The sequence below is a fragment of the Sus scrofa genome, chromosome 3 (assembly GCF_054392235.1).
Source record: "Sus scrofa isolate SSC_HxYL_T2T_F1_AM1 chromosome 3, Sscrofa_HxYL_maternal_Yorkshire_Landrace_v2.0, whole genome shotgun sequence".
NCBI classification, from domain to species: Eukaryota; Metazoa; Chordata; class Mammalia; order Artiodactyla; family Suidae; genus Sus; species Sus scrofa.
Window position 1 is genome coordinate 14,669,514 of NC_139385.1, and position 27,323 is coordinate 14,696,836.

General features: G+C 40.6%; 1 long non-coding RNA gene across 1 annotated transcript in view; it reads right to left on the reverse strand.

Moving 5' to 3' along the window:
• LOC146404420 (uncharacterized) overlaps positions 1–27,323 on the reverse strand; it is a 61,103-nt gene that overhangs the window by 7,553 nt on the left and 26,227 nt on the right. The gene's annotated exons all lie outside the window — the stretch shown is intronic.

The following is a 27,323-nucleotide window of genomic DNA, read 5'->3' on the forward strand; positions in this document are numbered from 1 at the left end:
CCCCTCAGACTGATGGCCCAGAAAAGGAGTCAGCCTCCCTTAAAGCTCCTTGGACACCAGCTGGGGCCAGCAGGGCTGAAAGCATGCGTCTGGAACCAGCCAGGCATGGACTCCCCCACCCCCATCGCTCCCAGGCATGACAGCTCGGCTGGCAGAAAAGGGCTGGAGCCACAGCCGGCTGCCACATCCCATGGCCGTTACAGCCTGGCCCCTGTTGATTCCACGGAAGGAGCCAGGGCCTGCAAAATGGTGCAATTTCAAAGCCCCAGGGCCAAGGTCAGGGTCTCTCTCCTGGACTCTGACCCCGTCTGTGTCATCACCAGACTCAGCGAGAAGGGCCATTGACCTGGACACATACACACACTGGCCCCCCTCTGTCTCAGAGTCACAGCCCCTCATACCACCTCTTCTGCCTCACACCACCTGGGCCCCAGGGCCCCGCTTTTCCTCATCTTTCCCTTTTCCTAAAGACAAAAAGCATTGCTTCTGAGGCCATGAGGTTATAGGGTGCCTGAGCGTGGGAGACAGATCCCACCTTGGATGGACCTGAGTGCTGGGAACGTCGGGCAAAAAGAATAAAATATTTAATGAGCCCAGTAAAGACCCCCTCCCAGATACTGTTGATACAATAGATTCTTACATAACGCGGTCCGGTTTCCCAGTGTCGCATGTCCCGTTTCTCACTCTTCTCCCTGTGCCAACTCGTGGTTCTTTATGTGCTCATGAATTAGTGAAGTTTTCACAATGTTTTGTGTGTGGCAACAGAGGGACCCATTTTGATAACAAACAGTATCACTCTTCGGTTTCTATATACGTAAGGCCAGATGTAACAGAGATGAGGCCCAAGGCCGATTCTTTATACTGACAACAAACATGGAAAGTGCTAATCATCATATTTCTTTACAAAATATTTAACATTGCTAAATTCTATTATTGACTAAAATAGCATCGTTGCAATAAATTTAGATGACTTTGATATTAATTATAATTTATATTTTGACTCAATTTCAAGAGATGATTTTGAATGTTTACAAGTGTTAAAAGTATGCAACATAAATTATAGTGTTTAAATGTTTAATTTACTCTTGTGCTGGAAACATTCAAATTGTGTATGTTTGGAATAAAACTGCCTTTTATTTTTTAATCTTTTAGACCAGGGGTCAGCGTGCTTTTTTCTGGAAGGAGCCAGAGAGTAAATATTTTAGGCTTTACAGGTCATAGGGTCTTTGTTCCAACTTCTCAGCTCAGCTCTTATACTCTGAAAGCAGCCATGGCCTATCTGTAAACAAATGGACTGAGTTACATCAAACTTTTACAAAAGCAAATGCTGGGCCACGTATGGCCTGTGGGCCAGAGTGGGCTAATCCCTGCCTGAGACCACTGAGAATGAATTCAAATCAACAGCATGATACAAATAGAAAATGCAGAAGCAGACCTTATGAAAGAAAAAAATAAATAAATAAAAAACACTGAAGGAAGAAAAACAGAAAGAAAAACATTTAAATGTTTGGCTTAATTTTTAAAAACTGGGAAAGTATGAAAGCAGAATTCTATCAAGCTTGACCCCTATACAATTTGCAAAGCAGACATTGCGTATTATTTACACTGCATATTATTTACTGAGATCATTGTAGTTTAGATGCGGTTGTAAGAAAGCATTTAGAGCCATCATCCCATACACACGCTGCCCAGTTTCCATCCTTGGTCACATTCCAAAAAACTGTAGCCCAATTCCACAATCAGGAGACTGACGCTGGATACCATCCACCAAGCGTACTCACATTTCCCCATTTTAGTTACACCCATTTAAGTGTGTGTGTGTGTGTGTGTGTGTGTGTGTGTGTGTTTTAAGCTCTTTACAATGTTATTCCTGGTAGAGATTCGTGTACCCGCCACCAAAGTCAAGATGACGACGGTTCCAACACGACAATCATCCCTCCTGTGGCCTTCTCTCCAGTCCTAACCCCCAGCAACCACTATTATGTCTTCCTTTTCTAAAATGCTGTGCTCCAGAGAGTAACATCCCCAGAGGCCTTGTTTCCTGTAGGGAGTGTACCTAGGCCCAGATGGACATTAATCTCGAACCCACTGTGACTCAGTTTATGGGAAGAAACGGGCAAACAAACCATGAGACTTAGGGGGCATTTCCACCCCTAAGACCCCTATTGGACAAGGACTGATACAGGTAACTGGGCAAGGCCAATGGGAGAAAAACCACATCTTTCTGGACCTCACGTTGGTAACCCCCATCCTGAAGGGATAAAAACCTCTATAGGACAATGGGGTTGGGGGGGACCTTGTCTTCCCCCTCCCAGCTATCCTGGGAGCTGTTTGCTTTCCTGTAGGAAAGACTGTGCTCGCTTGCAAAAAAAAGTTATATAGATTCAGAGACAAGATGGTGGAGGAGAAGGACTCAAGCTCCTCTCCTCTCCTGAAAACACCCAAATTACAACTAACCACTGAACAAACATCAACAAGATAGACTGGAAACTACCCAAAAGGATAGCCTACAGCCAAAACCAAAAAAGAGCCACATCAAGATGGCAGGAGGGGGGCTTTCATGATAAAAGCAATCCCATACCCACCCAGTGGGCAACCCACAGTCTGAAAAATAGCTACATCACAGAGGCTCTCCCACAGGAGTGAGAGTTCTAAACCCCACATCAGTTTCCCCAGCCTGGGGGTCTGGCATTGGGGGAAGGAGCCCCTGGAACATTTGACACTGAAGGCCAGCAGGGCTTGTGTGCAGGAGCGCCACAGGACTGGGGACAGCAGACTCCACTCTTGGAGGGTGCATACAGGGTTTCATGTGCACTGGTCCCAGGGCAAAGCAGGGACTCCATAAGAATCTGGGCAAGACCTACCTGCAGGTCTTGGAGGCTCTCCTGGAAAAGCAGGAGGCAGCTGTGGCTCACTGTAGGGACAGGACATTGGAGGCAGAGGTCTTAGGAGTTTTCATCAGCGTGAGCTCCCCTGGGGGCTGCCATTTTGGAAAAATCTGGCTCCACTCATCAGGGCTGAGAAGCCATACCAAACAAAACACAGGGTGGGAACACAGCTTCACCTATCAGCAAACAGGCTGACAAAAGTCCTCCTTTGGCACAGAGCTGCCCCTAATCACACCCAGAGACAAGTTCACCCACAAGAGGGCAGACACCAGAAGCAAGAGAGGCTATAGCCCTGTAGCCTGCAAAAAGGAGACCACAGAAAAAGCTATTCAAAATGAAAAGGCAGAGAAATATGAGCTAGATGAAGGAACAAGACAAAATCCCAGCAAAGCAGCTCAGAGAACTGGAGATAAGCAACCTCCATGAAAAAGACTTTAGAGTAATGATAGTAAAGATGATACTAGATCTCAGGAAAAAAAAAAAAAGCAAAAACAACTGGAGGAAAAGGTCAATAAATGACAAGAGATATTTAACAAAGGAATAGAAGATTTAAAGTTTAAAAAAGCAGAGATAAAAATAAAATAATTGAAATTTAAAAATTCACTAGAAGGAATGCATAGTGGAATACAGGAGGCAGAAGAAGGAGTAAGTGAGGTAGAAGACAGACTGGTGGAAATCACTGATATGGAACAGAATAAAGAAAAAAGAATGTGAGTTCCCACTGTGGCTCAGTGGTTAACAAACCCAACTAGTATCCATGAGGACATGGGTTCAATCCCTGGCCTCTCTCAGTGAGTTAAGGATCCAGCATTGCTGTGAACTGTAGTGTAGGCCGCAGGTGCAGCTTGGCTCCTCCATTGCTGTGGCTGTGACATAGGTCAGCAGCTACAGCTCCGATTTGACTCCTAGCCTGGAAACTTCCATATGCCATGAGTGTGGCCATAAAGAGACAAAAAAGAAAGAAACGAAAAGAGGACAATCTAAGAGAACTTTGGAACAACTTTAAAAGCACCAACATTCACTTTATAGGGGTACTAGAAGAAGAAGAGAGAAAGGGCTGGAGAAAACATTTGAAGAAATAATGGCCAAAACCTTCCCTAATAAGGGAATCACTCACTCAAATCCAGGAAGCATATAGAATAAATGTAAGGAGGAACACCTTGAGACATATTAATCAAGCTGACTAAAATTAAAGACAAAGAGAAAATATTGAAAGCAGCTAGAAAAAGGCAACAAATAATGTACAAGGGAATCCCAATAAGGTTATGAGCTGATTTTTCAGCAGAAAATGCACGCCAGCAGGGAGTGGCATGATATACTTAAAGTGATGAAAGGGAAATGCCTACAACCAAGAACACTCTACCCAGCAAAGCTCTCAGTTAGATTTGAAGGGAAAATCAAAAACTATAGACAAGCAAAAGCTAAGAGAATTTGGCACCATCAAATTAGCTTTCCAACAAATACTAAAGGAACTTCTCTAGGAGGAAAGAAAAAAAAAAAAAAAAAAAAAGGCCGCAAGTAGAAACAAGACAATTACAAATGAGAAGGCTCACCAGTAAAGGCAAATAGAGAGTAAAGGTAGGAAGCCATCCACACACAGATATGATACCAAAACTAGCAATTGTGAGCGGAGGAGGGTACAAATGCAGATACTGGAGATGCATTTGCAATTAAGAGACTGGCAACTTAAGACACTCTTGTATATACATAGACTTCTATATCAAAATCTCATGCAATAGACAAATAAGAAAAAGCAACATAGGAGTTCCCATCGTGGCTCAGCAGAAATGAATCTGACTACAATCTATGAGGATGCAGGTTCACCCCCTGGCCTTGCTCAGTGGGCTAGAGATCTTGTGTTGATGTGGGCTGTGGTATAGGTAGCAGATGCAGCTCAGATCTGGTGTTGTTTTGGCTGTGGTGTAGGCCAGCAGCTACAGCTCCGATTCAACCCCTAGCCTGGGAACCTCCATAGGCCATGGGTACAGACCTAAAAAGACAGGGAAAAAAAAAAATCTAAACAGAACGCTAAAGATAATCATCAAACCACAAGAGAACAGGAGAAGATGGGAAGAAAAAAGACCAACAAAACCAAATCCAAAACAATTAACAAAATGGCAATAAGAACATACGTATCAATAATTACCTTAAATATAAATGGACTAAATACTCCAACCAGAAGACATAGATGGGCTGAATGGATACAAAAACAAGACCCATATATATGCTGTTGACAAAAGACCTACTTCAGTTCTAGGGACACACACAAACTGAAAGTGAGAGGATGGAAGAAGACATTCCATGCAAATGGAAATCAAAAGAAAGCTGGAGTAGCAATCCTCACATGAGACAAAATAGACTATAAAATAAAGATGGTTACAAGAGAAAAAAGGACATTATATAATGATCAAAGAATCAATCCAAGAAGAATATTCAATAATTGTAAATATACATGCACCCAACATAGGAACCCTTCGATATATAAGGAACTGCTAACAGTCATAAAAGGAGAAATCAACAATAACACAATAGTAGTGGGGGACTTTAACACCCCCACTGACAGCAATGGACCGATAACCTAGACAAAAAATCAACAAGGAAACACAGGCCTTAAATGATGCATTAGACCAGATGGACTTAATAGATATTTATAGACTGTTGCATCCAAAAGCACCAGAATACACATTCTTCTCAAGCACACATAGAACATTCACTAGGCTAGATCAAATTCTGGGCCAAAAATCAAGCCTCAGTAAACTTAAAAAAATTGATCATATCAAGCATCTTCCAATGACAACACAGAGACTAGAAAACAACAACAAGAAAAAAAAGCCTCAAGAAACACAAACATGTGGAGACTAAACAATCCGCTACTAAACAACCAATGGATCACTGAAGAAATCAAAGAGGAAATCAAGAAATACCTAGAGACAAATGACAACAGAGACGTAATGATTCAAAACCTATAGGATGCAGCAAGAGCAGTTCTTTTTTTTTTTTTTAAACTTTCTAGGGCTTATTTTTTAATTTTTTTTCTTCTTTTATTGCTTTTTAGGACCACACCCTCAGCATATGGAGGTTCCCAGGCTAGAGGTCAAATTGGAGCTACTACTGCTGGCCTATGCCACAGCCACAGCAATGCAGGATGTGAGCCATGTCTGTGACCTACACCACAGCTCACAGCAACGCCAGATGCTTAACTCACTGAGAAAGGCCAGGGATCAAAACCAAAACCTCATGGTTACTAGTTGGATTCGTTCCCACTGAGCAACAATAGGAATTCCTATTTTTATTTTTTTTAATGATTTTTATTTTTTCCATTATGGTTGGTTTACAGCGTTATGTCAATTTCTACTGTGAAGTGACCCAGTCACACACATATATACATTTTCTCACATTATCCTCCATCATTCTCCATCATAAGTGACTAGATAGAGTTCTCAGTGCTGTACAGCAGGATCTCACTGCTTATCCATTCCAGAGGCAATAGCTTGCATCAATTAACCCCAGACTCCCAATCCATCCCACTTCCTCCTTCTCCCCCTTGGCAACCACAAGTCTGTTCTCCAAGTCCATGAGTTTCTTTTCTGTGGAAAGGTTCACTGTTGCGTATATTAGATTCAAGACATAAGTGATATCATATGGTATTTGTCTCTTTCTGACTTATTTCACTCAGGATGAGAGTCTCTAGTTCCATCCATGTTGCTGAAAATGGCATTATTTTTCTTTATATGGATGAGTAGTATTCCATTGTGTATATATACCACATCTTATTAATCCACTCGTCTGTCAGTGGACATTTAAATTGTTTCCATGTCTTGGCTATTGTGAGTAGTGCTGCGATGAACATAGGGGTGCACGTATCTTTTTCAAGGAAAGTTTTGTCTGGATATATGCCCAAGAGTGGGATTGGTGGGTCATACAGTAGTTCTCTATTTAGTTTTCTGAGGTACCTCCATATTGTTTTCCATAGTGGTGGGACCAATTTACATTCCCACCAACAGTGCAGGAGGGTTCTCTTTTTAGCAAGATCAGTTCTAAGAGGAAAGTTTATAGCAACACAAGCCTACCTCAGGAAACAAGGAAAATCTCAAACAATCTAAATGTACACCTTGGGCAACTAGAGAAAGAGCAAACAAAACCCAAAGTATGTAGAAGGAAAGAAATCATAAATATCAGAGCAGAAATAGAGACAAAGAAAATAACGGAAAAGAGCAATGAAACTAAAAGCTCATTCTTTGAAAAGATCAACAAAGTTGATAAACCCTTAGCCAGACTCATCAACAAAAAAGGGGGAGGGGGGTTCCAAATCAACAGAATTAGAAATAAAAGAGAAGTTACAACAGATCTCACAGAAATACAAAGGTCATAAGAGACTACTACAAGCAGCTATATGCCAATAAAATGGACAACCTAGAAGAAATGGACAAATTCTTAGCAAGGTACAATCTTAAAAGAATGAACCAGGAGGAAATAAAGATGAAGGGACCAATCTCAAGCATTGAAATTGAAACTGTGAATTTAAAACTTCCAGCAAACCAAAGCCCAAGACCAGATGACTTCACAGGCAAATTCTATCAAACATTTAGAGACAAGTTAACACCTAAACTCCTGAAACACTTCCAAAAAATTAGAAAGGAACACTCCCAAACTCATTCTATGAAGCCACCATCACCAAAACCAGACAAAGATACCACACAATTCCAAGCCAAAATCACTAATCAACATAGATGCAAAAATTCTCCACAAAATACTAGTAAACCAAATCCAGCAATTATTAAAAGGATTGTACACCATGATCAAGTATGATTTATCCCAGGATTTATGCAAAGATTTTTCAATATCTGCAATTCAAACAATGTTATACACCATGTTAAAAAGTTAAAGAATAAAAACCATATGATCATATCAATAGATGCAGGAAAAGCTTTCTGACAAAATCCAACACCCATTTCTGATGAAAACTCTCCAGAAAGAGGGCAAGGAAGGCATCTACCTCACTCATCATAATAAAGGCCATATATGAGGAAAAACCCAAACTAATATCATTCTTTTTTTTTCTTTTTTAGGGCCACACCTGTGGCCAATATCATTCTCAACGGTGAAAAGCTCAAATTCCCACTAAGATCAAGAACAAGACAAGGATGGCTGCTTTTGACACTTTTATTCAACATAGTTTTGGAACTCCTAGTCATAGTAATCAGAGATGAAAAAGAAACAAAAGTAATCCAAATTTGAAAAGAAGAAGTAAAACTACCAGGAGTTCCCTTTGTGGCTCAGTGGTTAGTGAACCCGACTAGGAACCCTGAGGATGTGGGTTTGATCCCTGGCCTCACTCAGTGGGTTAAGGATCTGGCATTGCCATGGGCTGTGGTGTAGATTGCAGACACAGCTCAGATCCCACATGGCTGTGTCTGTGGTGTAGGCTGGCAGCTGTAGCTCCAATTTGACCCCTAGCCTGGGAACCTCCATATGCCACCTGTGTGGCCCTAAAAAGCAAAAAAAAAAAAAAAGACAACTATCCAGCTATCACTGTTCGCAGATTACATGACACCATACACAGAAAATCCTAAAGATGCTCCCAGAAAACTGTTATTGCTCATCAATAATTTCCGTAAAGTTGCATGATACAAAATACACAGAGATTGATTGCATTCTATATACTTCTAAAGAAAGATCAGAAAGAGAAATTAGGAAACAATCCCATTTACCATTACAATAAAAAGACTGAAATACCTAGGAATAAACCTACCTAAAGAGACAAAAGACCTGTACTCTGAAAACTATAAGACATTTATGAAAGAAATCAAAGATGACACAAATAGATGGAAAAATATGCCTTGCTCTTGGATTGGAAGAATCAATACTGTCAAAATGGCTATATTACCTAAGGCAATCTACAGATTCAATGAAATCCCTATCAAATTACTAATGACATTTTTCACAGAACTAGAACAAAATATTTAGAAAGCCCAGAAATAAACCCATGCACTTATGGACAATTAATCATGACAAAGGAGGCAAGAATATACAGTAGAGAAAAGGCAGTCTCTTCAATAAGTGGTGCTGGGAAAACTGGACAGCTCCATGTAAGAGAATGAAATTAGAACATTCTCTAACACCATACACAAAAATAAACTCAAAATGGATTACAGACCTAAATGCAAGACCAGATACTATACAACACTTAGAGGAAAACATAGGCAGAATTCTCTCTGACATAAACTGCAGCAGTATCTTCTTAGATCCACCTCCTAGAGTAGTGAAAATAAAAACAAAAATAAACAAATTGGATAAACTTAAAAGCTTTTACACAGCAAAGGAAACCATAAACAAAATGAAGAGACAACCCACAGAATGGGAGAAGATATTTCAAATGAAGTGACTGACAAGGGACTGATTTAAAAAATACGCAAACACCTCCTATAGCTCAATATAAAAAAAAAACAAACCACCCCATCAAAAATGGGCAGAAGAGCTAAACAGACATTTCTCCAAAGAAGATATACAGATGGTCAAAAAAATACATGAAAAGATGCTTGATATCACTAATTATTAGAGAAATGGAAATCAAAAATACAATGAGATACCCTATACCAGTCAAAATGGCCATCATCAAAAAGTCTACAAACAATAAAAGCTGAAGAGTGTGTGAAGAAATGGGAACCTTCTAACAGTGTTGGTAGGAATGTAAATTGGTGCATTTACATCGAAAAACAATATGGTGATTCCTCAAAAAAAAAACACTAAAACTAGAACTACCATGTGATCCAGCAATTCCACTCCTGGGCATCCATCTGGAGAAAACCATAACTCAAAAAGATACATGCATCCCAATGTTCACTGCAGCACTATTTACAATAGCCAAGATATGGAAACCACCTAAATGTCCATCAATGGAGGAGTGGCTAAAGAAGATGTGATACATACATATAATGGAATATTACTCACTCATGAATACAATGACTGCATGTAGTAATCTGGATGGATCTAGAGATTACCATACTAAGGGAAATTAAGACAGTGAAAGACAAACATTGTATGTCACCACTTACATGTGGAACCTAAAAAGGATACAAATGAATTTATTTACAGAACAGAAAGGGACTCACAGACTTTGATAACGAACTTATGGTTACTAAAGGGGACAGGTGGTGGGGAGAGGGATGGACTGGGGGTTTGGGATTGGCATGTGCACACTGTGCTATCTGGAATGACTGGCCAACGGGGACCTGCTGTACAGCACCAAGAACTCTGCCCAATGTTCTGTGACCATCTACATGTGGAAAGAATCTGAGAGAGAATGGATGTGTGTACATGTGTAACTCAATCACTTTGTTGTACAGGGGAGATTATCACAAACTTGTCAATCAACTATTTTATTTATGTATTTATTTATTTATTTATCTTTTTTGCCATTTCTTGGGCCGCTGCTGTGGCATATGGAGGTTCCCAGGCTAGGGGTTGAATCGGAACTCTAGCTGGCGGCCTACACCAGAGCCACAGCAACTTGGGATCCGAGCTGCGTCTGCCACCTACACCACAGTTCACGGCAACGCCGGATCCTTAACCCACTGAGCAAGGCCAGGGATCGGACCCGCAACCTCATGGTTCCTAGTCAGATTCGTTAACCACTGTGCCACGATGGGACCTCCTAAATCAACTATTGTAATAAAACTTCCAAAAATGAAAAAAACTACGTTAACAATGGTAATGGCATTATAGAAAATTTTCTTCTTTGTACTTTTCTGATTATCTAAAGTATCTGCAATAAAAAAAATAGCATAAAACGTCATTTAAAAAAATATCACAAGTGGAGTTCCCATCGTGGCGCAGTGGTTAACGAATCCGACTAGGAACTATAAGGTTGTGGGTTCGATCCCTGGCCTCGCCTAGTGGGTTAAGGATCCAGCATTGCCGTGAGCTGTGGTATAGGTCACAGACACGACTCGGATCCTGTGTTGCTGTGGCTCTGGCGTAGGTTGGCGGCTACAGCTCCGATTCAGTTCCTAGCCTGGGAACCTCCATATGCCACAAGAGCAGCTCAAGAAAATAGCAAAAAGTCAAAAAAAAAAAAAAAATCACAAGTGATTTAGCAGTAGTTACAACCAAAGTGGTGGAAAGGGATGATAATGAGCCCTTTTTGCTTCCTTCTTTTCCTTACCTATATTTTCCTAAATAGCCTACAGCGATTATGTTTTTTTTTAAAAACTATGAAATAGAAGGTATTTAGGATTTTAATTAATACCTGTGTGTTAGGGAGTTCCCGTCGTGGCTCAGTGGTTAACCAACCCAACTAGGAGCCATGAGGATGCATGCGGGTTTGATCCCTGGCCTCACTCAGTGAGTTAAGGATCCAGCATTGCTGTGAGCTGTGGTGTAGGTCACAGAGGCAGCTCAGATCCCATGCGGCTGTGGCTGTGTCGTAGGCCGGCGGCTACAGCTCCAATTGGATTCCTAGCCTGGGAACCTCCCTATGCTGCGGGTGTGGCCCTAAAAAGATAATAAGACAAAAAATAAAAAGGCCAGAATAACCAACAAGAACCTACTGTATAGCATATCTTGTACTAACCTATAATAGAAAAGAATCTTAAAAAAAAAAAAAAAGAATTTATTGGAGTTCCCTTCATGGCTCAGCAGTTAATGAAACTGACTAGGATCCATGAGGATGCAGGTTCAATTCCTAGTTCCGTGGGTTAAGGATCCAGTGTTGCCATGAGCTGCTGTATAGGTCGCAGATGCGGCGGCTCTGATCCCGCTGCTGTGGCTGTGGCGTAGGCCCTCAGGTGTCTCTCAGATTTGATCTCTAGCCTGGGAACTTCCATATGCCATGGGTGCAGCCCTAAAAAGCAAAAATATAAAAATAAAAATAATAATAAAAAATAATTTATCTGAACCATTTTACTGTACACCTGAAACTAACACAACATTGTAAATCAACTACAATAGAAAAAAATTTTGTTTTAATGTTGCCTATATGACCACACTGGAGCCAGGACCTTAAGGAGGTGACTACACTTAAAGGAGAGCATAAGGGTTGAGCCCTGATCTAATCGAATCTGTTGGCATTGTCTCTATGAGAAACACCAGAAAACTCTCTGCCCCTTCCATGTGAGGACTCAGCGGGCCAGAAAGAGCTCTTGCCAGAAACCAACCCCCGCTGCAATGTTGATCTTGGACTTTCCAGCCTCTAGAACTGCGAGAAAATATATATAGTTTCTATTGTTTAAGTCGCCTCGTGTGTGGTATTCTGTTATGGTAACCTAAGTAGTTTGAGCCACTTCGTATGTAAGGATGACCACCTGTTCAACCATTGACCTGCTGAAAGAAATCTAAGCTGTTCCTAGTTTGGGCCATCAAGCAAATGCTGAACCATTTCCAAGGACTGAAAGTTTACCGAGTATGTCCTATGACAGCAATGCATCTAAGGTAGTTGTGTTTTTAAAATAATTAGGAAAATCTCAAGCATCTAGAAATTAAGACTATACATTTAAATAACCTATGGGTTGGGAGATCAGTAGAAGAGAAAGACCCTGAGCTCACGTCCTCTCTCTGGCACACCCCAAAATTATGGCCATTTGCATAATAACCATAGTGAAAAAAAAAGTTATCTGCCAGAAAAGATCTTCTCCAACTAAAGATATAAAGAAGGACCTACAGTGAGATGGGTAGGAGGGGCAGAATTTGATATAGTCAGTTCCCACAACCCTGGGCGGGCAACCCACAGACGGGAGGATAATTGCATTGCAGACGTCCTCCCAAAGGAGTGAGGGGTCCTTTGGAACCCATGTCGGGCTCCCAAGCCCAGGGGGTCCTGCACTAAGATGAACCTGCAGGACACTGGGCTCTGAAGGTCAGTGAGTCTTACTTTTAGGAGACCCAGAGGGCTGGGAAAAACAGACTTCACGCCTAAAGGCTGCACACAAAAATCTGCCAGCCTCTGGGATCAGGGAAGGAGCCGTAATTTGAAAGAAGCCTGAATCAGACCCACCTGCTGATCTTGGAGAGTCTCCCAGAGATGCAGGAAGCAGCAGCATCTCACCCTGGAGAAAGACACTGGTAGCATCCATTTCTGGAGCCCCTTTTGCCATGTGGACACTGGTGCTGGCAAAAGCTATTCTGGAGTCTTCCCTCTAGCTTAGCCCAAGGACCCAGCCCCACCCCCACCCCACCCTGGGCCCAACAACCTGTAGGTGCCAGGGCTGGGACATCTCAGGCCAAGCAAATAACTGGAAGTGGACACAGCCCCACCCACCAGCAGACAGGCTGCCTTAAGACCCCACTGAGCCCACAGTCACCCCTGGACATGGCCCTGCTCATCAGACAGCCCATGCGACCTGACCCTGCCAACCAGTGGCCAGCGGCCTCCACACAAGACAGGTCCTGGCATCCAACTGGAAGTGGTGGGGGGACATCCAGCCTACAGGACCACCCACAGTAGTTAACCTGCCACAAGAGAAGGACCCAGGCAGGCCACACAGGGGGCAACCACAGAGGGGGAATGGGTTACTGGAACACATAAGATGTCCCCTACAAAAGGCCACTCCCCGCAAGGTCAGGAACTGTAACCAACCTACCAGATACCTAACACTAAAACAGCAAGTTAGGCAAAATGAGGCAATAGAGGAACACGTTCCAAACAAAGAACAAGATAAAACCCCAGAAGAGAAAAATACACGAAGGGGAGATACGTAGTCTACCTGAGAAAGAGGTCAGAGCTGCGACTGTAATGATGAGCAAAGAACTGTGGAGAAGAATGGATACACAGGGAGAGAAGTTAGAATTTTTTTTTTTTTTTCCAGTGGCCACTCCTGAGGCATATGGAAGTTCCCTGGGCCAGAGAGTGAATCCAAGCCACAGACACACAGCTGTAGCAATGTGCCCCCTGTGCTGGGCTGGTGATCAAATCCACAGCTTTACCGTGGCCCAGGCTGTTGCAATGGCATTCTTAACACACTGCACCACAACAGGAACTCCGGAAATTTTTAACAAAGCATTAGGAAATAAGAAGAAGAACTGGGAGTTCCCGTTGTGGCGCAGTGGAAATGAATCTGACTAGGAACCATGAGGTTGAGGGTTCGATCCCTGGCCTCGCTCAGTGGGTTAAGGATTCAGCATTGCTGTGAGCTCTGGTGTAGGTCGCAGATGCAGCTCAGATCTGGCGTTGCTGTGGCTGTGGTATAGGCTGGCAGCTGTAGCTCCAATTGGACCCCTAGCCTGGGAACATCCATATGCCATGGGTGCAGTCCTCAAAAGACAAAAGACTAAAAAAAAAAAAAAAAAAAAAAAAAGACGAACAACTGGAGTTCCCATTGTGGCTCAGTAGTAATGAACCCAACTAGTATCCATGAGGATACGGGTTCTATCCTTGGCCCTGCTCAGTGGGCTAAGGATCCAGCATTGCCATGAGCTGTGGTGTAGGTCACAGACTGGCTCAGATCTGGTGTTGTTGTGTGATTGTGGTGTAGGCTGGCAGTTGCAGCTCCAATTTGATCCCTCTCCTGGGAACTCCCCTATGCTGCAGGTGCAGCCCTAAAAATACTATATCTATCTATCTATCTATGGAAGAACCAAACAGAGGTGAAGAATACAATGACTTAAATGAAAACTATACTAGAAGGAATCAACAGTAAAATGATACAGAGGAACAGATCAGTGAGCTGGAAGAAAAAGTAGTGGTAATCATTGCCACTCAACAGAAAAAAGGAATAAAAAGAAATGAGGACAGTTTAAGAGACCTCTGGGACAACATCAAATGTATAAATATTTGCATTATAAGTGTTCCAGAAGAAGTAAGAGTGAGAGAAAAGGGCCAAGAACATATTTGAAGACATAATAGCTAAAACTTCCCTAACCTGGAGGCATTCCCACGGTGGCACAGTGGGTTCAGAATCCAACTGCAGTGGCTCAGGTTACTGGGAGCTGCGGGTTTGATGCCCAGCCTGGCACGGTTGGTTAAAGGAGCTGTTGCTGCCACAGCTGTGGTGTAGGCTGCACCTGCAGCTTGGATTCAGTCCCTGGCCTGGGAACTTCCATAAGCTACAGGGGCAGCCAAACAAAACCCACAAACAAAAAAAACCTCCCTAACCTGGGAAAGGAGACGGACATCCAAGTCAAGGAACTACAAGTCCAAAACACCATCAACTTCAAGAGGACTGAGCCATTACACATGGCAAAAATTAGCATTTAGGTGAGAATGTTAAAAGCAGAAAGGGAGTCTTGGAGGAGTAGGAAGTGGAGCTCACCTTTTCCCACAAAGAATCAAAAAATGCGTCTACATGTGGAATAATTCTCACTGAACATCATCTGAACTCTGGCAGACAACCTGAGGCTTCCAAAAGGTCAAGAAAATCTCCACATAACTGGGTAGGATGAAAGAAATTTTTTGAGAGAGAGAAAGGAACCAGGATGGGGCCAGCAACCCTGGGAGGGAGCTAAAGAGGAAAGGTTTCCACTTGCTGGGAAGGCCCCTCACTGGTGGGGAGACCAGCTGGGACAGACGGGGAGCTTTGGAGCCTTGGATGAGACTGGTTTGTGGAGGGCAAAGTGGAGAAAGACCTGCACAGATGGTACCACCCAGGGTGCCCCAGCATGAGATGCTCACCCATTGGGGCAGGCAGGGGCTGGGTGCTGAGGCTTGGGCTTTGAAGTCAGACCTGGGAAGAGGACTGGGGTTGGCTGCATGAAGGTAATCTGAGGGGGCTAATGTGGGGTGCAACACAACCAAGGGAGTTTGGGAAGAAGCCTGGGCCTGCCAGAGAGGCAGGGTGCCATTGTTGGGGGACATAAGAAGGGGGCGGTGAGACCATCATAGGAGCTTCATTCTCCATGCACAAGCTCTCAGGGTACCACCTGCATGAGCTTTGGGAGTGGGCACTAGCCATCACTGCCATCTCAGACTCCAGAGGCCTTCTTGGGAGCATGTGCAGTCTGCTGCTGCTGCTGCCCCCAAAGGTCCCGTGACCAGGCACCAACCACTTCCCCTGCCTTGTCAGCAATGTGTGTGGCCCTCTGCCACTGCCTCCAAGGGTCCTGTGACTGGGCACTGTTCTCTACCTCTGTCTCCCGGGGAGCTCACATGGCTCACCACCAAGGGTCCTGCCTCTCTCGGAGTGCGCATAGCCCACCACTGCCACCACTGATGGGCCCATGACTGGGTGCCAACCACTGCCTCCGCCTTTCCAGGGCACATGTTGTCTTCCATCACCAGTGCCACCAAGTGTTGGGTCCTGTGACCAGGCACCAGCACTCCTCCCGATCCCTTCCCAGGAGTGTGTGCAGGTCCTCCACCTGCATACCCCCCATCAAGGAGATAATGGCCAGGATATGCTGAGCAAAAAGATGGCAAGCAATGAAACCAAAAGCAGCCCTCAGCACCTCCTCCCAAAAAAATTAAACCTCACAAGCTATACAGGGACACTCCCACATATAAATAACACTCCAAGACTACAAAAAATAACTGTTTCTCCAAAATTCAGAGTAAGAGAAATATGAGCAAAATGAAGAAGCAGAGGAATCACTTCCAGTTAAAAGACCAAGAGAACTGTCCCAAAAGAACACACAGTGAAACAGACCTCGTCAGCATAATAGATATTGACCATTCCATTCCATTATATTGCCAATACAATTCCATTATATTATAATTCCATTCAGTATCTGAATTCAAAAAGGAGGCTATCGACAGAAATTAAATTTATGTACAAAGGAGCTGGAAACTGTAAGAGCCAAGAAAAATTAGAAAATTCATCTGCTGAGATAAAAGCTGAGATGAAGCCATTAAATAGCAGGATAAATGATGCAGAAGGAAGAGTAGATGATCTGGAAGATAAAATAATGGGAATTACCCAATTGAAACAGCAGACAGAAAACCAAGTAAAAAAATCAAAATAGAAGAGATCTATGGGATAATCTGAAGCATGCCAATCTATTCATAATAGGGATTCCAGAAGAATAAAGAGAAAAGGGGTTTGAAAATGTATCTGAAGAAATTATGGCCCAAAACTTCCCAAACCTAAAGAAAGAAACAGATATCTAAATACAGGAAGCACAGAGATTTCCAAACAAGATGAACCCAAACAGACCTGCACCAAGACATATTATAGTAAAACTGACAAAATTAAAGAGAGGGGTCTAAAAGTAGCAAGAGAATAACAGAGTTAATTATAAGGGAACCCCCATAAGCCTATCAGCTGATTTCTCTGCAGAAACACAACAGGTCAGACAGGAATGGCAAAGTATATCCAAAGTTTTGAAAGGGAAAAATCTGCAAGCTAGAATACTCTACCTAGCAAGATTATCATTTAGAATAGAAAGAGATACAAAGAATTTCTCAGACAAACAGAAACTAAAAGAGTAGAGCAATACTAAACCTATCCTGAAAGAAATATTGAAAGTTCTTCTCTAAATAGAAAAAAAAGAGAAGATATAGGATGGAAGAAATTAGTCACTTAAAACTTTCCCTGAAAAAGACACATGCACCTGCATGTTCATTGCAGCACTATTCACAATAGCCAAGACATGGAAACAACCTAAATGTCCATCAACAGATGAATGGATTAAGAGCTATGTGGTATATATACACAATGGAATACTACTCAGCCATAAAAAAGAATGACATAATGCCATTTGCAGCAACATGGATGGAACCAGAGATTCTCATACTAAGTGAAGTCAGTCAGAAAGAGAAAGACAAATACCATATGTTATCACTTATATCTGGAATATAATATATGGAACAAATGAACCTTTCCACAGAAAAGAAACTCATGGACTTGGAGAATAGACTTGCGGTTGCCAAGGGGGAAGGGGGGGGAAGGGGAGGGAGTGGGATGGACTGGGAACCTGGGGTTAATAGATATGAACTATTGCCTTTGGAATGGATAAGCAATGATAACCTGCTGTGTAGCACTGGGAACTATATCTAGTCACTTATGATGGAGCATGATAATGTGAGAAAAAAGAATGTATGTATGTGTGTGTGACTGGGTACAGTAGAAACTGACAGAACAATGTTAACCAGCTATAATGGAAAAATATATAAATCATTAAAAATAAAAATGAAAGTAATCACTTAAATAAGCCCGTATATAGATTTAAAAAAAATCTGGAGTTCCCGTCATGGCTCAGTGGTTAACAAATCTGACTAGGAACCATGAGGTTGCTCACTGGGTTGGGGATCCAGCGTTGCCGTGAGCTGTGGTATAGGTCACAGACGTGGCTTGGATCCTGCGTTGCTGTGGCTCTGGTGTAGGCTGGCGGCTACAGCTCCGATTCAACTCCTAGCCTGGGAACCTCCATATACTGCAGAAGTAGCCCAAGAAATGGCAAAAAGACAAAAACAAACAAACAAACAAAAAAACCCCCAACAACAACAACAACAAAAATCTACTTGTGAGACAGAATATAAACACAAGGAACAGCAAAAGAATAAACATGAAGATGTAAGAAAGGACATTAACATAATAAAAAGTGGGGAAGGAGAGTAAGAAAATGCAGATTTAAAAAAAATGAGTTTGAGCCTATATGACTATTGGTCTAAATCAAGCAGATATAGGAAGGGTCGACCTATTTGAAAACTGCAGCAACCACAAACAGAAAATATACATTAGATTCACTAAAACAAAAAAGAACAGAATGCAAACACAAAATAAAAAGAAATCATCAAACCACAAAAAGAAAAAGAAACAAGAAACAGAATCAACTGGAAAACAAAGTTAAAATGGCAATAAATACATATGTATTGATAATTCTTTAAATGTCAATGTACTGACTGCTCTAATCAAAAGACACAGACTGGTTATGTCCAGATAAAAGAAACAAGAGCTACAATTTGCTGCCTATAAGAGACCCAACTTAGGACAAAGGACACACACAAATTGAAAGTGAGGGGATGGAGAAATATATTTCATGCAAATGGAATTGATAAGGAAGTGGGAGTTGCATAAAGCTAACCTCAACAAATTTAAGACTATAAGTTATTTCAAGCATCTTCTATGACCACAACTGTATGAAACTAGAAATCAACCACAGAAAAAGAAATGAAGGCAACATTCTGCATCTATTTACCCCAAGCTCCCAGTCCCTACCACTCCCTCCCCTTCCCCCTTGGCAACCACAAGTCTATTCTCCAAGTCCATGAGTTTCTTTTCTGTGGAAAGGTTCCTTTGTGCCACATATTAGATTCTAGATATAAGTGATATCATATTGTATTTGTCTTTCTCCTTCTGACTGACTTCACTCAGGATGAGAATCTCTGGTTCCATCCATGTTGCTGCAAATGGCATTATGTCATTCTTTTTTATGGCTGAGTAGTATTCCATTGTGTATATATACCACATAGCTCTTAATCCATTCATCTGTTGATGGACATTTAGGTTGTTTCCATGTCTTGGCTATTGTGAATAGTGCTGCAATGAACATGCAGGTGCATGTGTCTTTTTAAAGGAGAGTTTTGTCTGGATATATGCCCAAGAGTGGGTCATATGGTAGTTCTATGTATAGTTTTCTAAGATACCTCCATCCTGTTCTCCACAGTGGTTGTATCAGCTTACATTCCCATCAACAGTGCAGGAGGGTTCCCTTTCCTCCACACCCTCTCCAGCTTTTGTTATTTGTGGACTTATTAATGATGGCCATTCTGACTTGTGTGAGGTGGTATCTCATGGTAGTTTTGATTCGCATTATGATGGAACATGTAATGTGAGAAAAAGCAAAGTATACATGTAAGTGTAACTGGGTCACCATGCTGTTCAGTAGAAAAAAATATATATATACACACACACATATATATATATATATATATGATAAAAAAAAGAAATGAGAAAAAAAATGACTACATGAAGACTAAACAACATGCTACTGAAAAACCAATGGTTCAATGAGGAAATCAAAAAGGAAATTAAAAACTACTTTGAGACAAACAAAAATGAAAACATGACCATACAAAATTTATGGAATGTATCAAAAGCAGTTCTCAGAGCAAAGTTCATAGTAATACAGGCCTTCCTCAAAAAACAAACAAAAAATCTCAAATGAGGAATCACCTAAAAGAATTATAAAAACCTTAAAAAAGAAACTTAAAGTTAGCAGAAGGAAAGAAATAAAAGATCATAAAGAAAATAAATAAAATAGAGATTATAAAATAATTAGAAAAGAATCAATAAAACCAAGAGCGGGTTCTCTGAAAGGATAAAATAATGACAAACCTCTGTCTAGGCTGACCAAGAAAAAATGAAAGAGAACCAAAGTAAGTGAAATAAGAAATGAAAAAGGAGAGCTCTCAACTGATACTTCAGAAATACAAAAAAATCTATGACAACACTATGAATAATCATACGTCAACAAATTTGACAACCTAGATGAAATGGACAATTTTCTAAAAACACATAGCTTACCAAAATTGAATCAAGAAGAAAAAGATAATTTGAACAGACCAGTCACTAGAATCTGTAATAATAATAATAATAACCCTCCCTACAAACAAAAGCCCAAGGCCATATGGCTTCACAGGAAAATTCCATCAAACATACACACAAAAACTTATACCAGTCCTTCTTAAACTCTTCCAAAAGATTGAATAAGTGGGAATAAACCCAAAGATATCCTATGAGGCCTCCATCACCCTGATACCAAAACCAGGCAAAAATACTACCAAAAAAGAAAATTATAGCAATATCTTTGATATGTTGCTGCAAGTGGCATTATGTCATTTGCAAAATTTCTTTTTTTGCTTTTTAGGGCTGCACCCATTGTATATGGAGGTTCCCAGGCTAGTGGTTGAATCAGAGATACAGTTGCTAGCCACAGCCACATGGGATCCAAGCTGCATCTGCAACTACAGCACAGCTCATGGCAACGCCAGATCCCTGACCCACTAAACAAGGCCAGGTATCTAACCTGCATCTTCATAGATACCAGTCAGATTTTTTTCCACTGTGCTATGATGGGAATTCCATTTTCCCCCCCCCCAAATTCTTAACAAAATATTAGCAAACTGAATCCAACAACACATGAAAAAGATTATCACACAACAACCAAGTGGGACTTATCTCAAGACTGGTTCAAATGTATGCAAATTAATCTATGTAATACATCACATTAACAAAAGAGAATTTAAAAAAACCACATGGATTTCCCATGGTGGTACAGAGGAAATGAATCCAACTAAGAACCATGAGGTGGCGGATTCGATCCCTGGCCTCGCTCAGTGGGTTAAAGATCTGGAATTGCCATGAGTTGTGGTGTAGGTCACAGATGTGGCTTGGATCTGATGTTGCTGTGGTATAGGCTGGTAGCTGTAGCTCTGATTTGACCCCTAGCCTGGAAAACTCCATATGCCACAGGTGTGGCCCTACAAAGCAAAAAAAAAAAAAAAAAGATTTTAAAAATAGTAATAAAAATTTTAAAAACCCCATGATCATCTCAATAGAGGCAGAGAAAGCATTTGACAAAATTCAACATTCGTCCATGATAAAAAGTCCTACCAAAGTGGGTATAGCAGGAACATATCTCAACATAAAAAAGACCATATATGATAAACCAAAGACAATATATTACTCAACAGTGAAAAGCTGAAAGCATTCCCTTTAAAATCTGGAACAAGATACAAGACAAGAATGACCACTCTCACTTTTTTTTTTCTTTTTGCCACACCCATGGCATATGGAAGTTCCATGGCCAGGGATCAAATCTGAACAGCAGCTGGGACTTATGCCATAGCTGCAGCCATGCCAGATTCTTAACCACTGTGCCAGGCCAGGTATTGAACCTGCACCATTGTAGAAACAATTCCAGATCCTTAACCCACTTTGCCGCAGCAGAAACTCCCTACTCTCACCACTTGTATATTGTATTGGAAGTCCTAGCCACACCAATCATACAGGTAAAAGAAATACAAGGTATTCAAATTGGAAGGGAAGAGGTAAAACTCACTATATGCATATAACATGATAGTATATATTGAAAATCCTAAAGACTTCATATGAAAACTATGAGGTCTGATAAATGAATTCAGCAAAGTATTAGAATACAAGATTAACATTCAGAAATCAGTTGCATTTTTCTACACTAACAATGAAATATCAGAAAGGGAATATTAAAGAAAATACCTTTTAAAATTATACCAAAGAAAAGAAAATACCTAAGAATAAACCTGACCAAGGAGGCAAAAGACTTATACACTGAGAAATAGAAAACATTAATAAAGAAAATTAAAGAGGATGTAAAGACATGAAAAGTTATCCCATGCTCTTGGATTGGAAGAATATTATTAAAATGGCCGTACTACACAAAACAATCTACAGATTTAATGCAATCCCTATCAAATAACTGAGGATGTTTATCACAGAATTAGAATAATAAAAAATTACATGGAGCTATAAATGACCCAGAATTGCCAAAGAATCCTGAGGTGGGTGGGGAAGCAGGAGGCATAACTCTTCCAGACTTCAGACAAACTACAAAGCCACAGTAATCAAATTAGCATGGTATTGGTACAAAAATAGACATATGGATCGACTGAACAGAACAGAGTTAAAAAATAAATCCACACAACTAAGGTCAATTAATCTTCAACAAAGGAGGAAAATGGTGCTAGGAAAACTGGACAGTTGCATGTAAATCAATGAAGTAGAACACACGCTCACACCATGCACAAAAATTAAGTCAAAATGGCTTAAAGACTTAAGCATAAGACATGATACCATAAAACTCCTAGAAGAGAGCACAGGGAAAACATTATCTGACATAAATTGTACAAATGTTTTCTCAGGTCAGTATCCCAAGGCAATGGAAATAAAAATAGAAATAAACAAATAGGACTTAATCAAATTTACAAGATTTACACAGCAAAAGAAAATTTTAAAAAAAGACAACATATGGAATGGGAAAAAATATTTGCAAATGATGTGACTGACAAGGGCTTAATCTCCAAAATATACTAACAGCTCATGCAATTCAACAACAAAACAACTGAAAAATGGGAAGACTAAATAGACATTTCTCCAAAGAAAACAGGCAGATGGCCATTAGGAACATGAAAAGATGATCAATATCACTAATTATTTGAGAAATGCAAATCAAAACTACAATGAGGTACCAGCTTACAATGGTCAGAATGTCCATCATGAAAAAGTCTATAATAAATGTTGGAGAGGGTGTGGAAAAAGGGAACTCTGCCACACTATTGCTTGGAAATGTAAGTCAGTGAAACCACTATGGAAAACAGTATGGAGGTTCCTCAGAAAACTAAAAATAGATTACCATATGATAAATAAACCTCACTCCTGGGTATATATCCAGAAAAACTATAATTCAAAAAGATACATAAACCTGCATGTTCATAACAGGATTATTCACAATAGCCAAGATTCAGAAATAAGCTAAATGTCCATAAATAGATGAATGGATTAAGAAGATGTGGTACATATATACAATGGAATACTACTCAGCCTTAAAAAAGGATAAAATAATGCCATTTGCAGCAACACAGATTCAAATAGATATAATTGTGCTAAGTGAAGTAAGAAAGAAAAAGACAAATAACATAATATCGCTTACATGTGCAATATAAATTGTGGCACAGATGAATCTATGTACAAAATAGAAAGAGACCCATGAAAAAGGAGAATGGACTTGTGGTTGCCAAGGGGGAACAGAAAGGGAGAGGGATGGACTGGGAGTTTGGAGGTAGAAGATGCAAACTATTACATCTAGAATGGGTAAGCAAAAAGGTCCTACTGTATAGCACAGGGAACTATATCCAATCTCTTGGGATAAAGCATAATGGAAAGGAATTTTTAAAAAAAGAATGTATATATGTGTATGACTAAGTCACTTTGTTGTACAAGGGAAATTAGCACAATATTGTAAATCAACTATACCTCAACTTAAAAAGGCAGAAAGGTAAAAGCAACAAGTTACATACAAGGGAACTCCTATAAATCTATTGGCTGACTTTTCAACAGAAACTCTGCAGGTCAGAAGGGAGTGACACAATATATTTTAAATTATGAAAGGGAAAAATCTATAACCAAGAATACCCAACACAGAAAAACTTTCAATCAAATTTGACATGGAGAGATCCAAAGTTTTATGACAAGCAAAAGCTTAAAAAGTTCAGCATCACCAAACAGCTTTACAAGAAAGATTAAAGGCATATTTCTAAGTGAGAAAGAAAAGTTCACAACTACAAATATATAAGCTACAAAAGGAAAAAGCTCAGATGTAAAGGCAAATATACAGTAAAGGTAGCAAATCATCCACATATAAAGTCAGTATGTAGGTTAAAAGACAAAAGTAAAATCATTTATATCTGTAATAAGCAGTTAAGTGATCACAAAACAGATATACATATATGTAAAATATGGTGTCAAAAACATTTATCACAAAGGAAGGAGAGTAAAAATGCAGAATTGTTAAAATGCATTTGAAATTAACAGCAACTTAAAATAATCATAAATATATACATACAACTATATAAAACATGTGGTAACCACAAACCGAAAATCTATAATTGATACAAAAAAGAAAGAAATCCAAACATGAAACTAGAGAGGTTTATCAAATTATAAGGGAAGAGAACAAAAGAAGAAAGGAACAAAAATGAATTACAAAAAAAGACCTACAAAAACAACCCCAAAACAATTAACAAAATGGCAATAACAACATACATATCAATAATTACCTTAAATGTAACTGGACTAAATGCTCCAGTTACAAGATTCAGAATGGCTTAACAGATATAAAAACAAGGCCCATATATATGCTGTCTACAAGAAACTCACTTCAGATCTAGGACAGGCAGAGACTGAAAGTGAAGGGATGAGAAAAGATATTCCATGCAAAATGGAAATAAAAAGAAAGCCAATGTAGCAATACTTATATCTTTTTTTGCCTTTTTGCCTCTTCTAAAGCCACAACCGTAGCATGTGGAGGTTCCCAGGCTAGGGGTCTAATCAGATCTGTAGCCACAGGCCTTCGCCACAGCAATGCGGGATCCAAGCCGCGCCTGTGACCCACACCACAGCTCGTGGCAACACCGGATCCTTTACCCACTGAGCAAGGCCAGGGATCAAACCCGAAACCTCATGGTTCCTAGTTGCATTCATTAGCCACTGAGCCACGACGGGAACTCCAAAATAAACTTTAAAATAAAGACTGTTACAAGAGACAAAGAAGGACACTACATAATGATCAAGGAATCAATCCAAGAAGAAGATATTAATTGTAAATATATGTGCACCCAACACAGACACACCTAAATACATAAAGCAAATACTAGCAGGCTTAAAGGGAGAAATTGGCAGTAACACAATAAATAAGAGGGAAATTTAACACCCCACTTACATCAATGGACAGATCACCCAGAATGAAAATCAATAAGGAAACCACTGGCTTTAAATGACATATTAGACCAGATCAATTTAATTGATATATCAAGAGACTATTCCATGTAAAAGCAGCAGAATATGCATTCTTTTCTAGTGCACATGGAGCGTTCTTTAGGATAGATCACATGTTAGGTCACAAACCAACTTCAGTAAATTCAAGAAAATTGAAATTATGTTAAAGCACACACACACACACACACAATGGAATAGTAGCCGTAAAAAAGAATGAACTTTTGCCATCTGCAGCCACATGAATCTAGAGATTATTATGTTCAGTAAAATAAGAGAAAAACAAATATTATATGATATCACTTATATGTGGAATATAAAGAAATGGTGGTGGGAAAATTGGATATTCACATGCAAAAGATGAACCTCTGTCTTACATCAGTCACAAAAATTAACGTGAAATGGATTAAAGACCCAATGGTAAGACCTGAAACCATGAAACTCCTAATAGAAAACATAGGGAAAATCTTGCCAGCAAGAGTGGCATGGACACTCAACTATGACTCATTTTTGAAGAGGAAAGAAATGGTGGCTTAAGGGTAGGTGTGCCCCAGTTCCCCGCCCTACTCTACAGCAGTCTGTAGACTGCCTTCTCCTGACATGAGTCCAGCTCTTTAATGCCATGGAATCCATCCTGTGGGGCTTTCTCCATTCAGGCTAAGTGATCGAATTCAGTTCCACTGATTTAGTGCCTCGTTTGTCACTTTGACAAGGAGAGGTGTTTGGAGCCGTTTAGTTGAGAAACTGGGGCTGGGTGGGAAACTGGGGCACACCTACCCTTAAGCCACCATTTCTTTCCTCTTCCAAAATGACTCATCATCAGCCTACAAGCAGCAGGAAATAACAGAGGGTGACCAACTGCACTTAGAAGCACAAGGATTCAGTTGTCTCAAGGATCTACGATGAGAGACTCAGCATCAAGACGCTGATGCTTGAGAGAGCTCTGAACTGGGCCTGTCAGCCTCTACGTTTTATCTTGATTTTATTTTGTGCAGTCTGTAGCAATATGTGTCCTAAGGCATCTGCTTCTTCACTTTACATCATTTCAGCTCACCAAAGGTTTCATTGAAACATTCTCCTTTTGGAGCGCAGGGGAAATCTGTATTACTTAGGGAACCAGTTGTAATAAAAAAGGAACGAATTACCAATCCACAAAATATCAATGATTCTCAAATGCATTATGCAAAGCGAAAGAAGAGAAGCCAGACTCAAAAGCTTACAGACTCTGTGTATTCATTTGCTTGCACCTCGGAAAAGGCAAAGGTGTAAGAATAGAAAACAAATCAGCAGTCGCCTGGGTGGGAGAACAGCTGACTGTAAAGCAGAAGGAAGGGGGTGTTTGGGAGCCTATTCTGGGTTTTGAACGTGGTGATGGTTACATGAAGATCTATCAGATGCATCCATCCAAATTCATGCAATTGTTCATCAGAAAAAGGTGAGTTTCACCAGAAAAAAAAATTAAAAATCAATTTCTGTTAATCAAATGACTCCATACTACAATGACAAGCCAAGCCACAAAGCGGGACAAGATATTTACCCACATAGAACCAACAAAAGACAACTATCTAGAAGATATCAATGTTTTTAACCAAGGAACGGAAGAGGGAAATGGGTAGCAACCTGGCCACATAGTCCCCAAAGAGGAAATACAAATATTTCCGTTAAATGGGAAACGGTGCCTCATTAGCCTGCAGGAAAAGGCAAATTCAAACCCTGATGTGATAAAGCCACACACCTACTCCAATGACCAACATCAAAACGTCTGACAGTGCCAACTTATTGAGGCTCAAAACAATTGTGGGCGTGGGACTAGTTGAAGCTGTTCTGGACATCAGCTTGGTTCTGTCTAGAATGAACACGCCCCATAGCAGCCATCAACCCCAATCCCAGGTTCGTGACCTGGGGCTGGACAGGCAGGTCACAAAGGTTTACACAGCAGCATTTTCAGTAAGAGCCCTTAACTGGAAGCAATCCAGGTGCCCAACGACAGCAGAGCTTTGAGTGATTTTCTTTTGTTTTTTCCTTTTTTGCTTTTTAG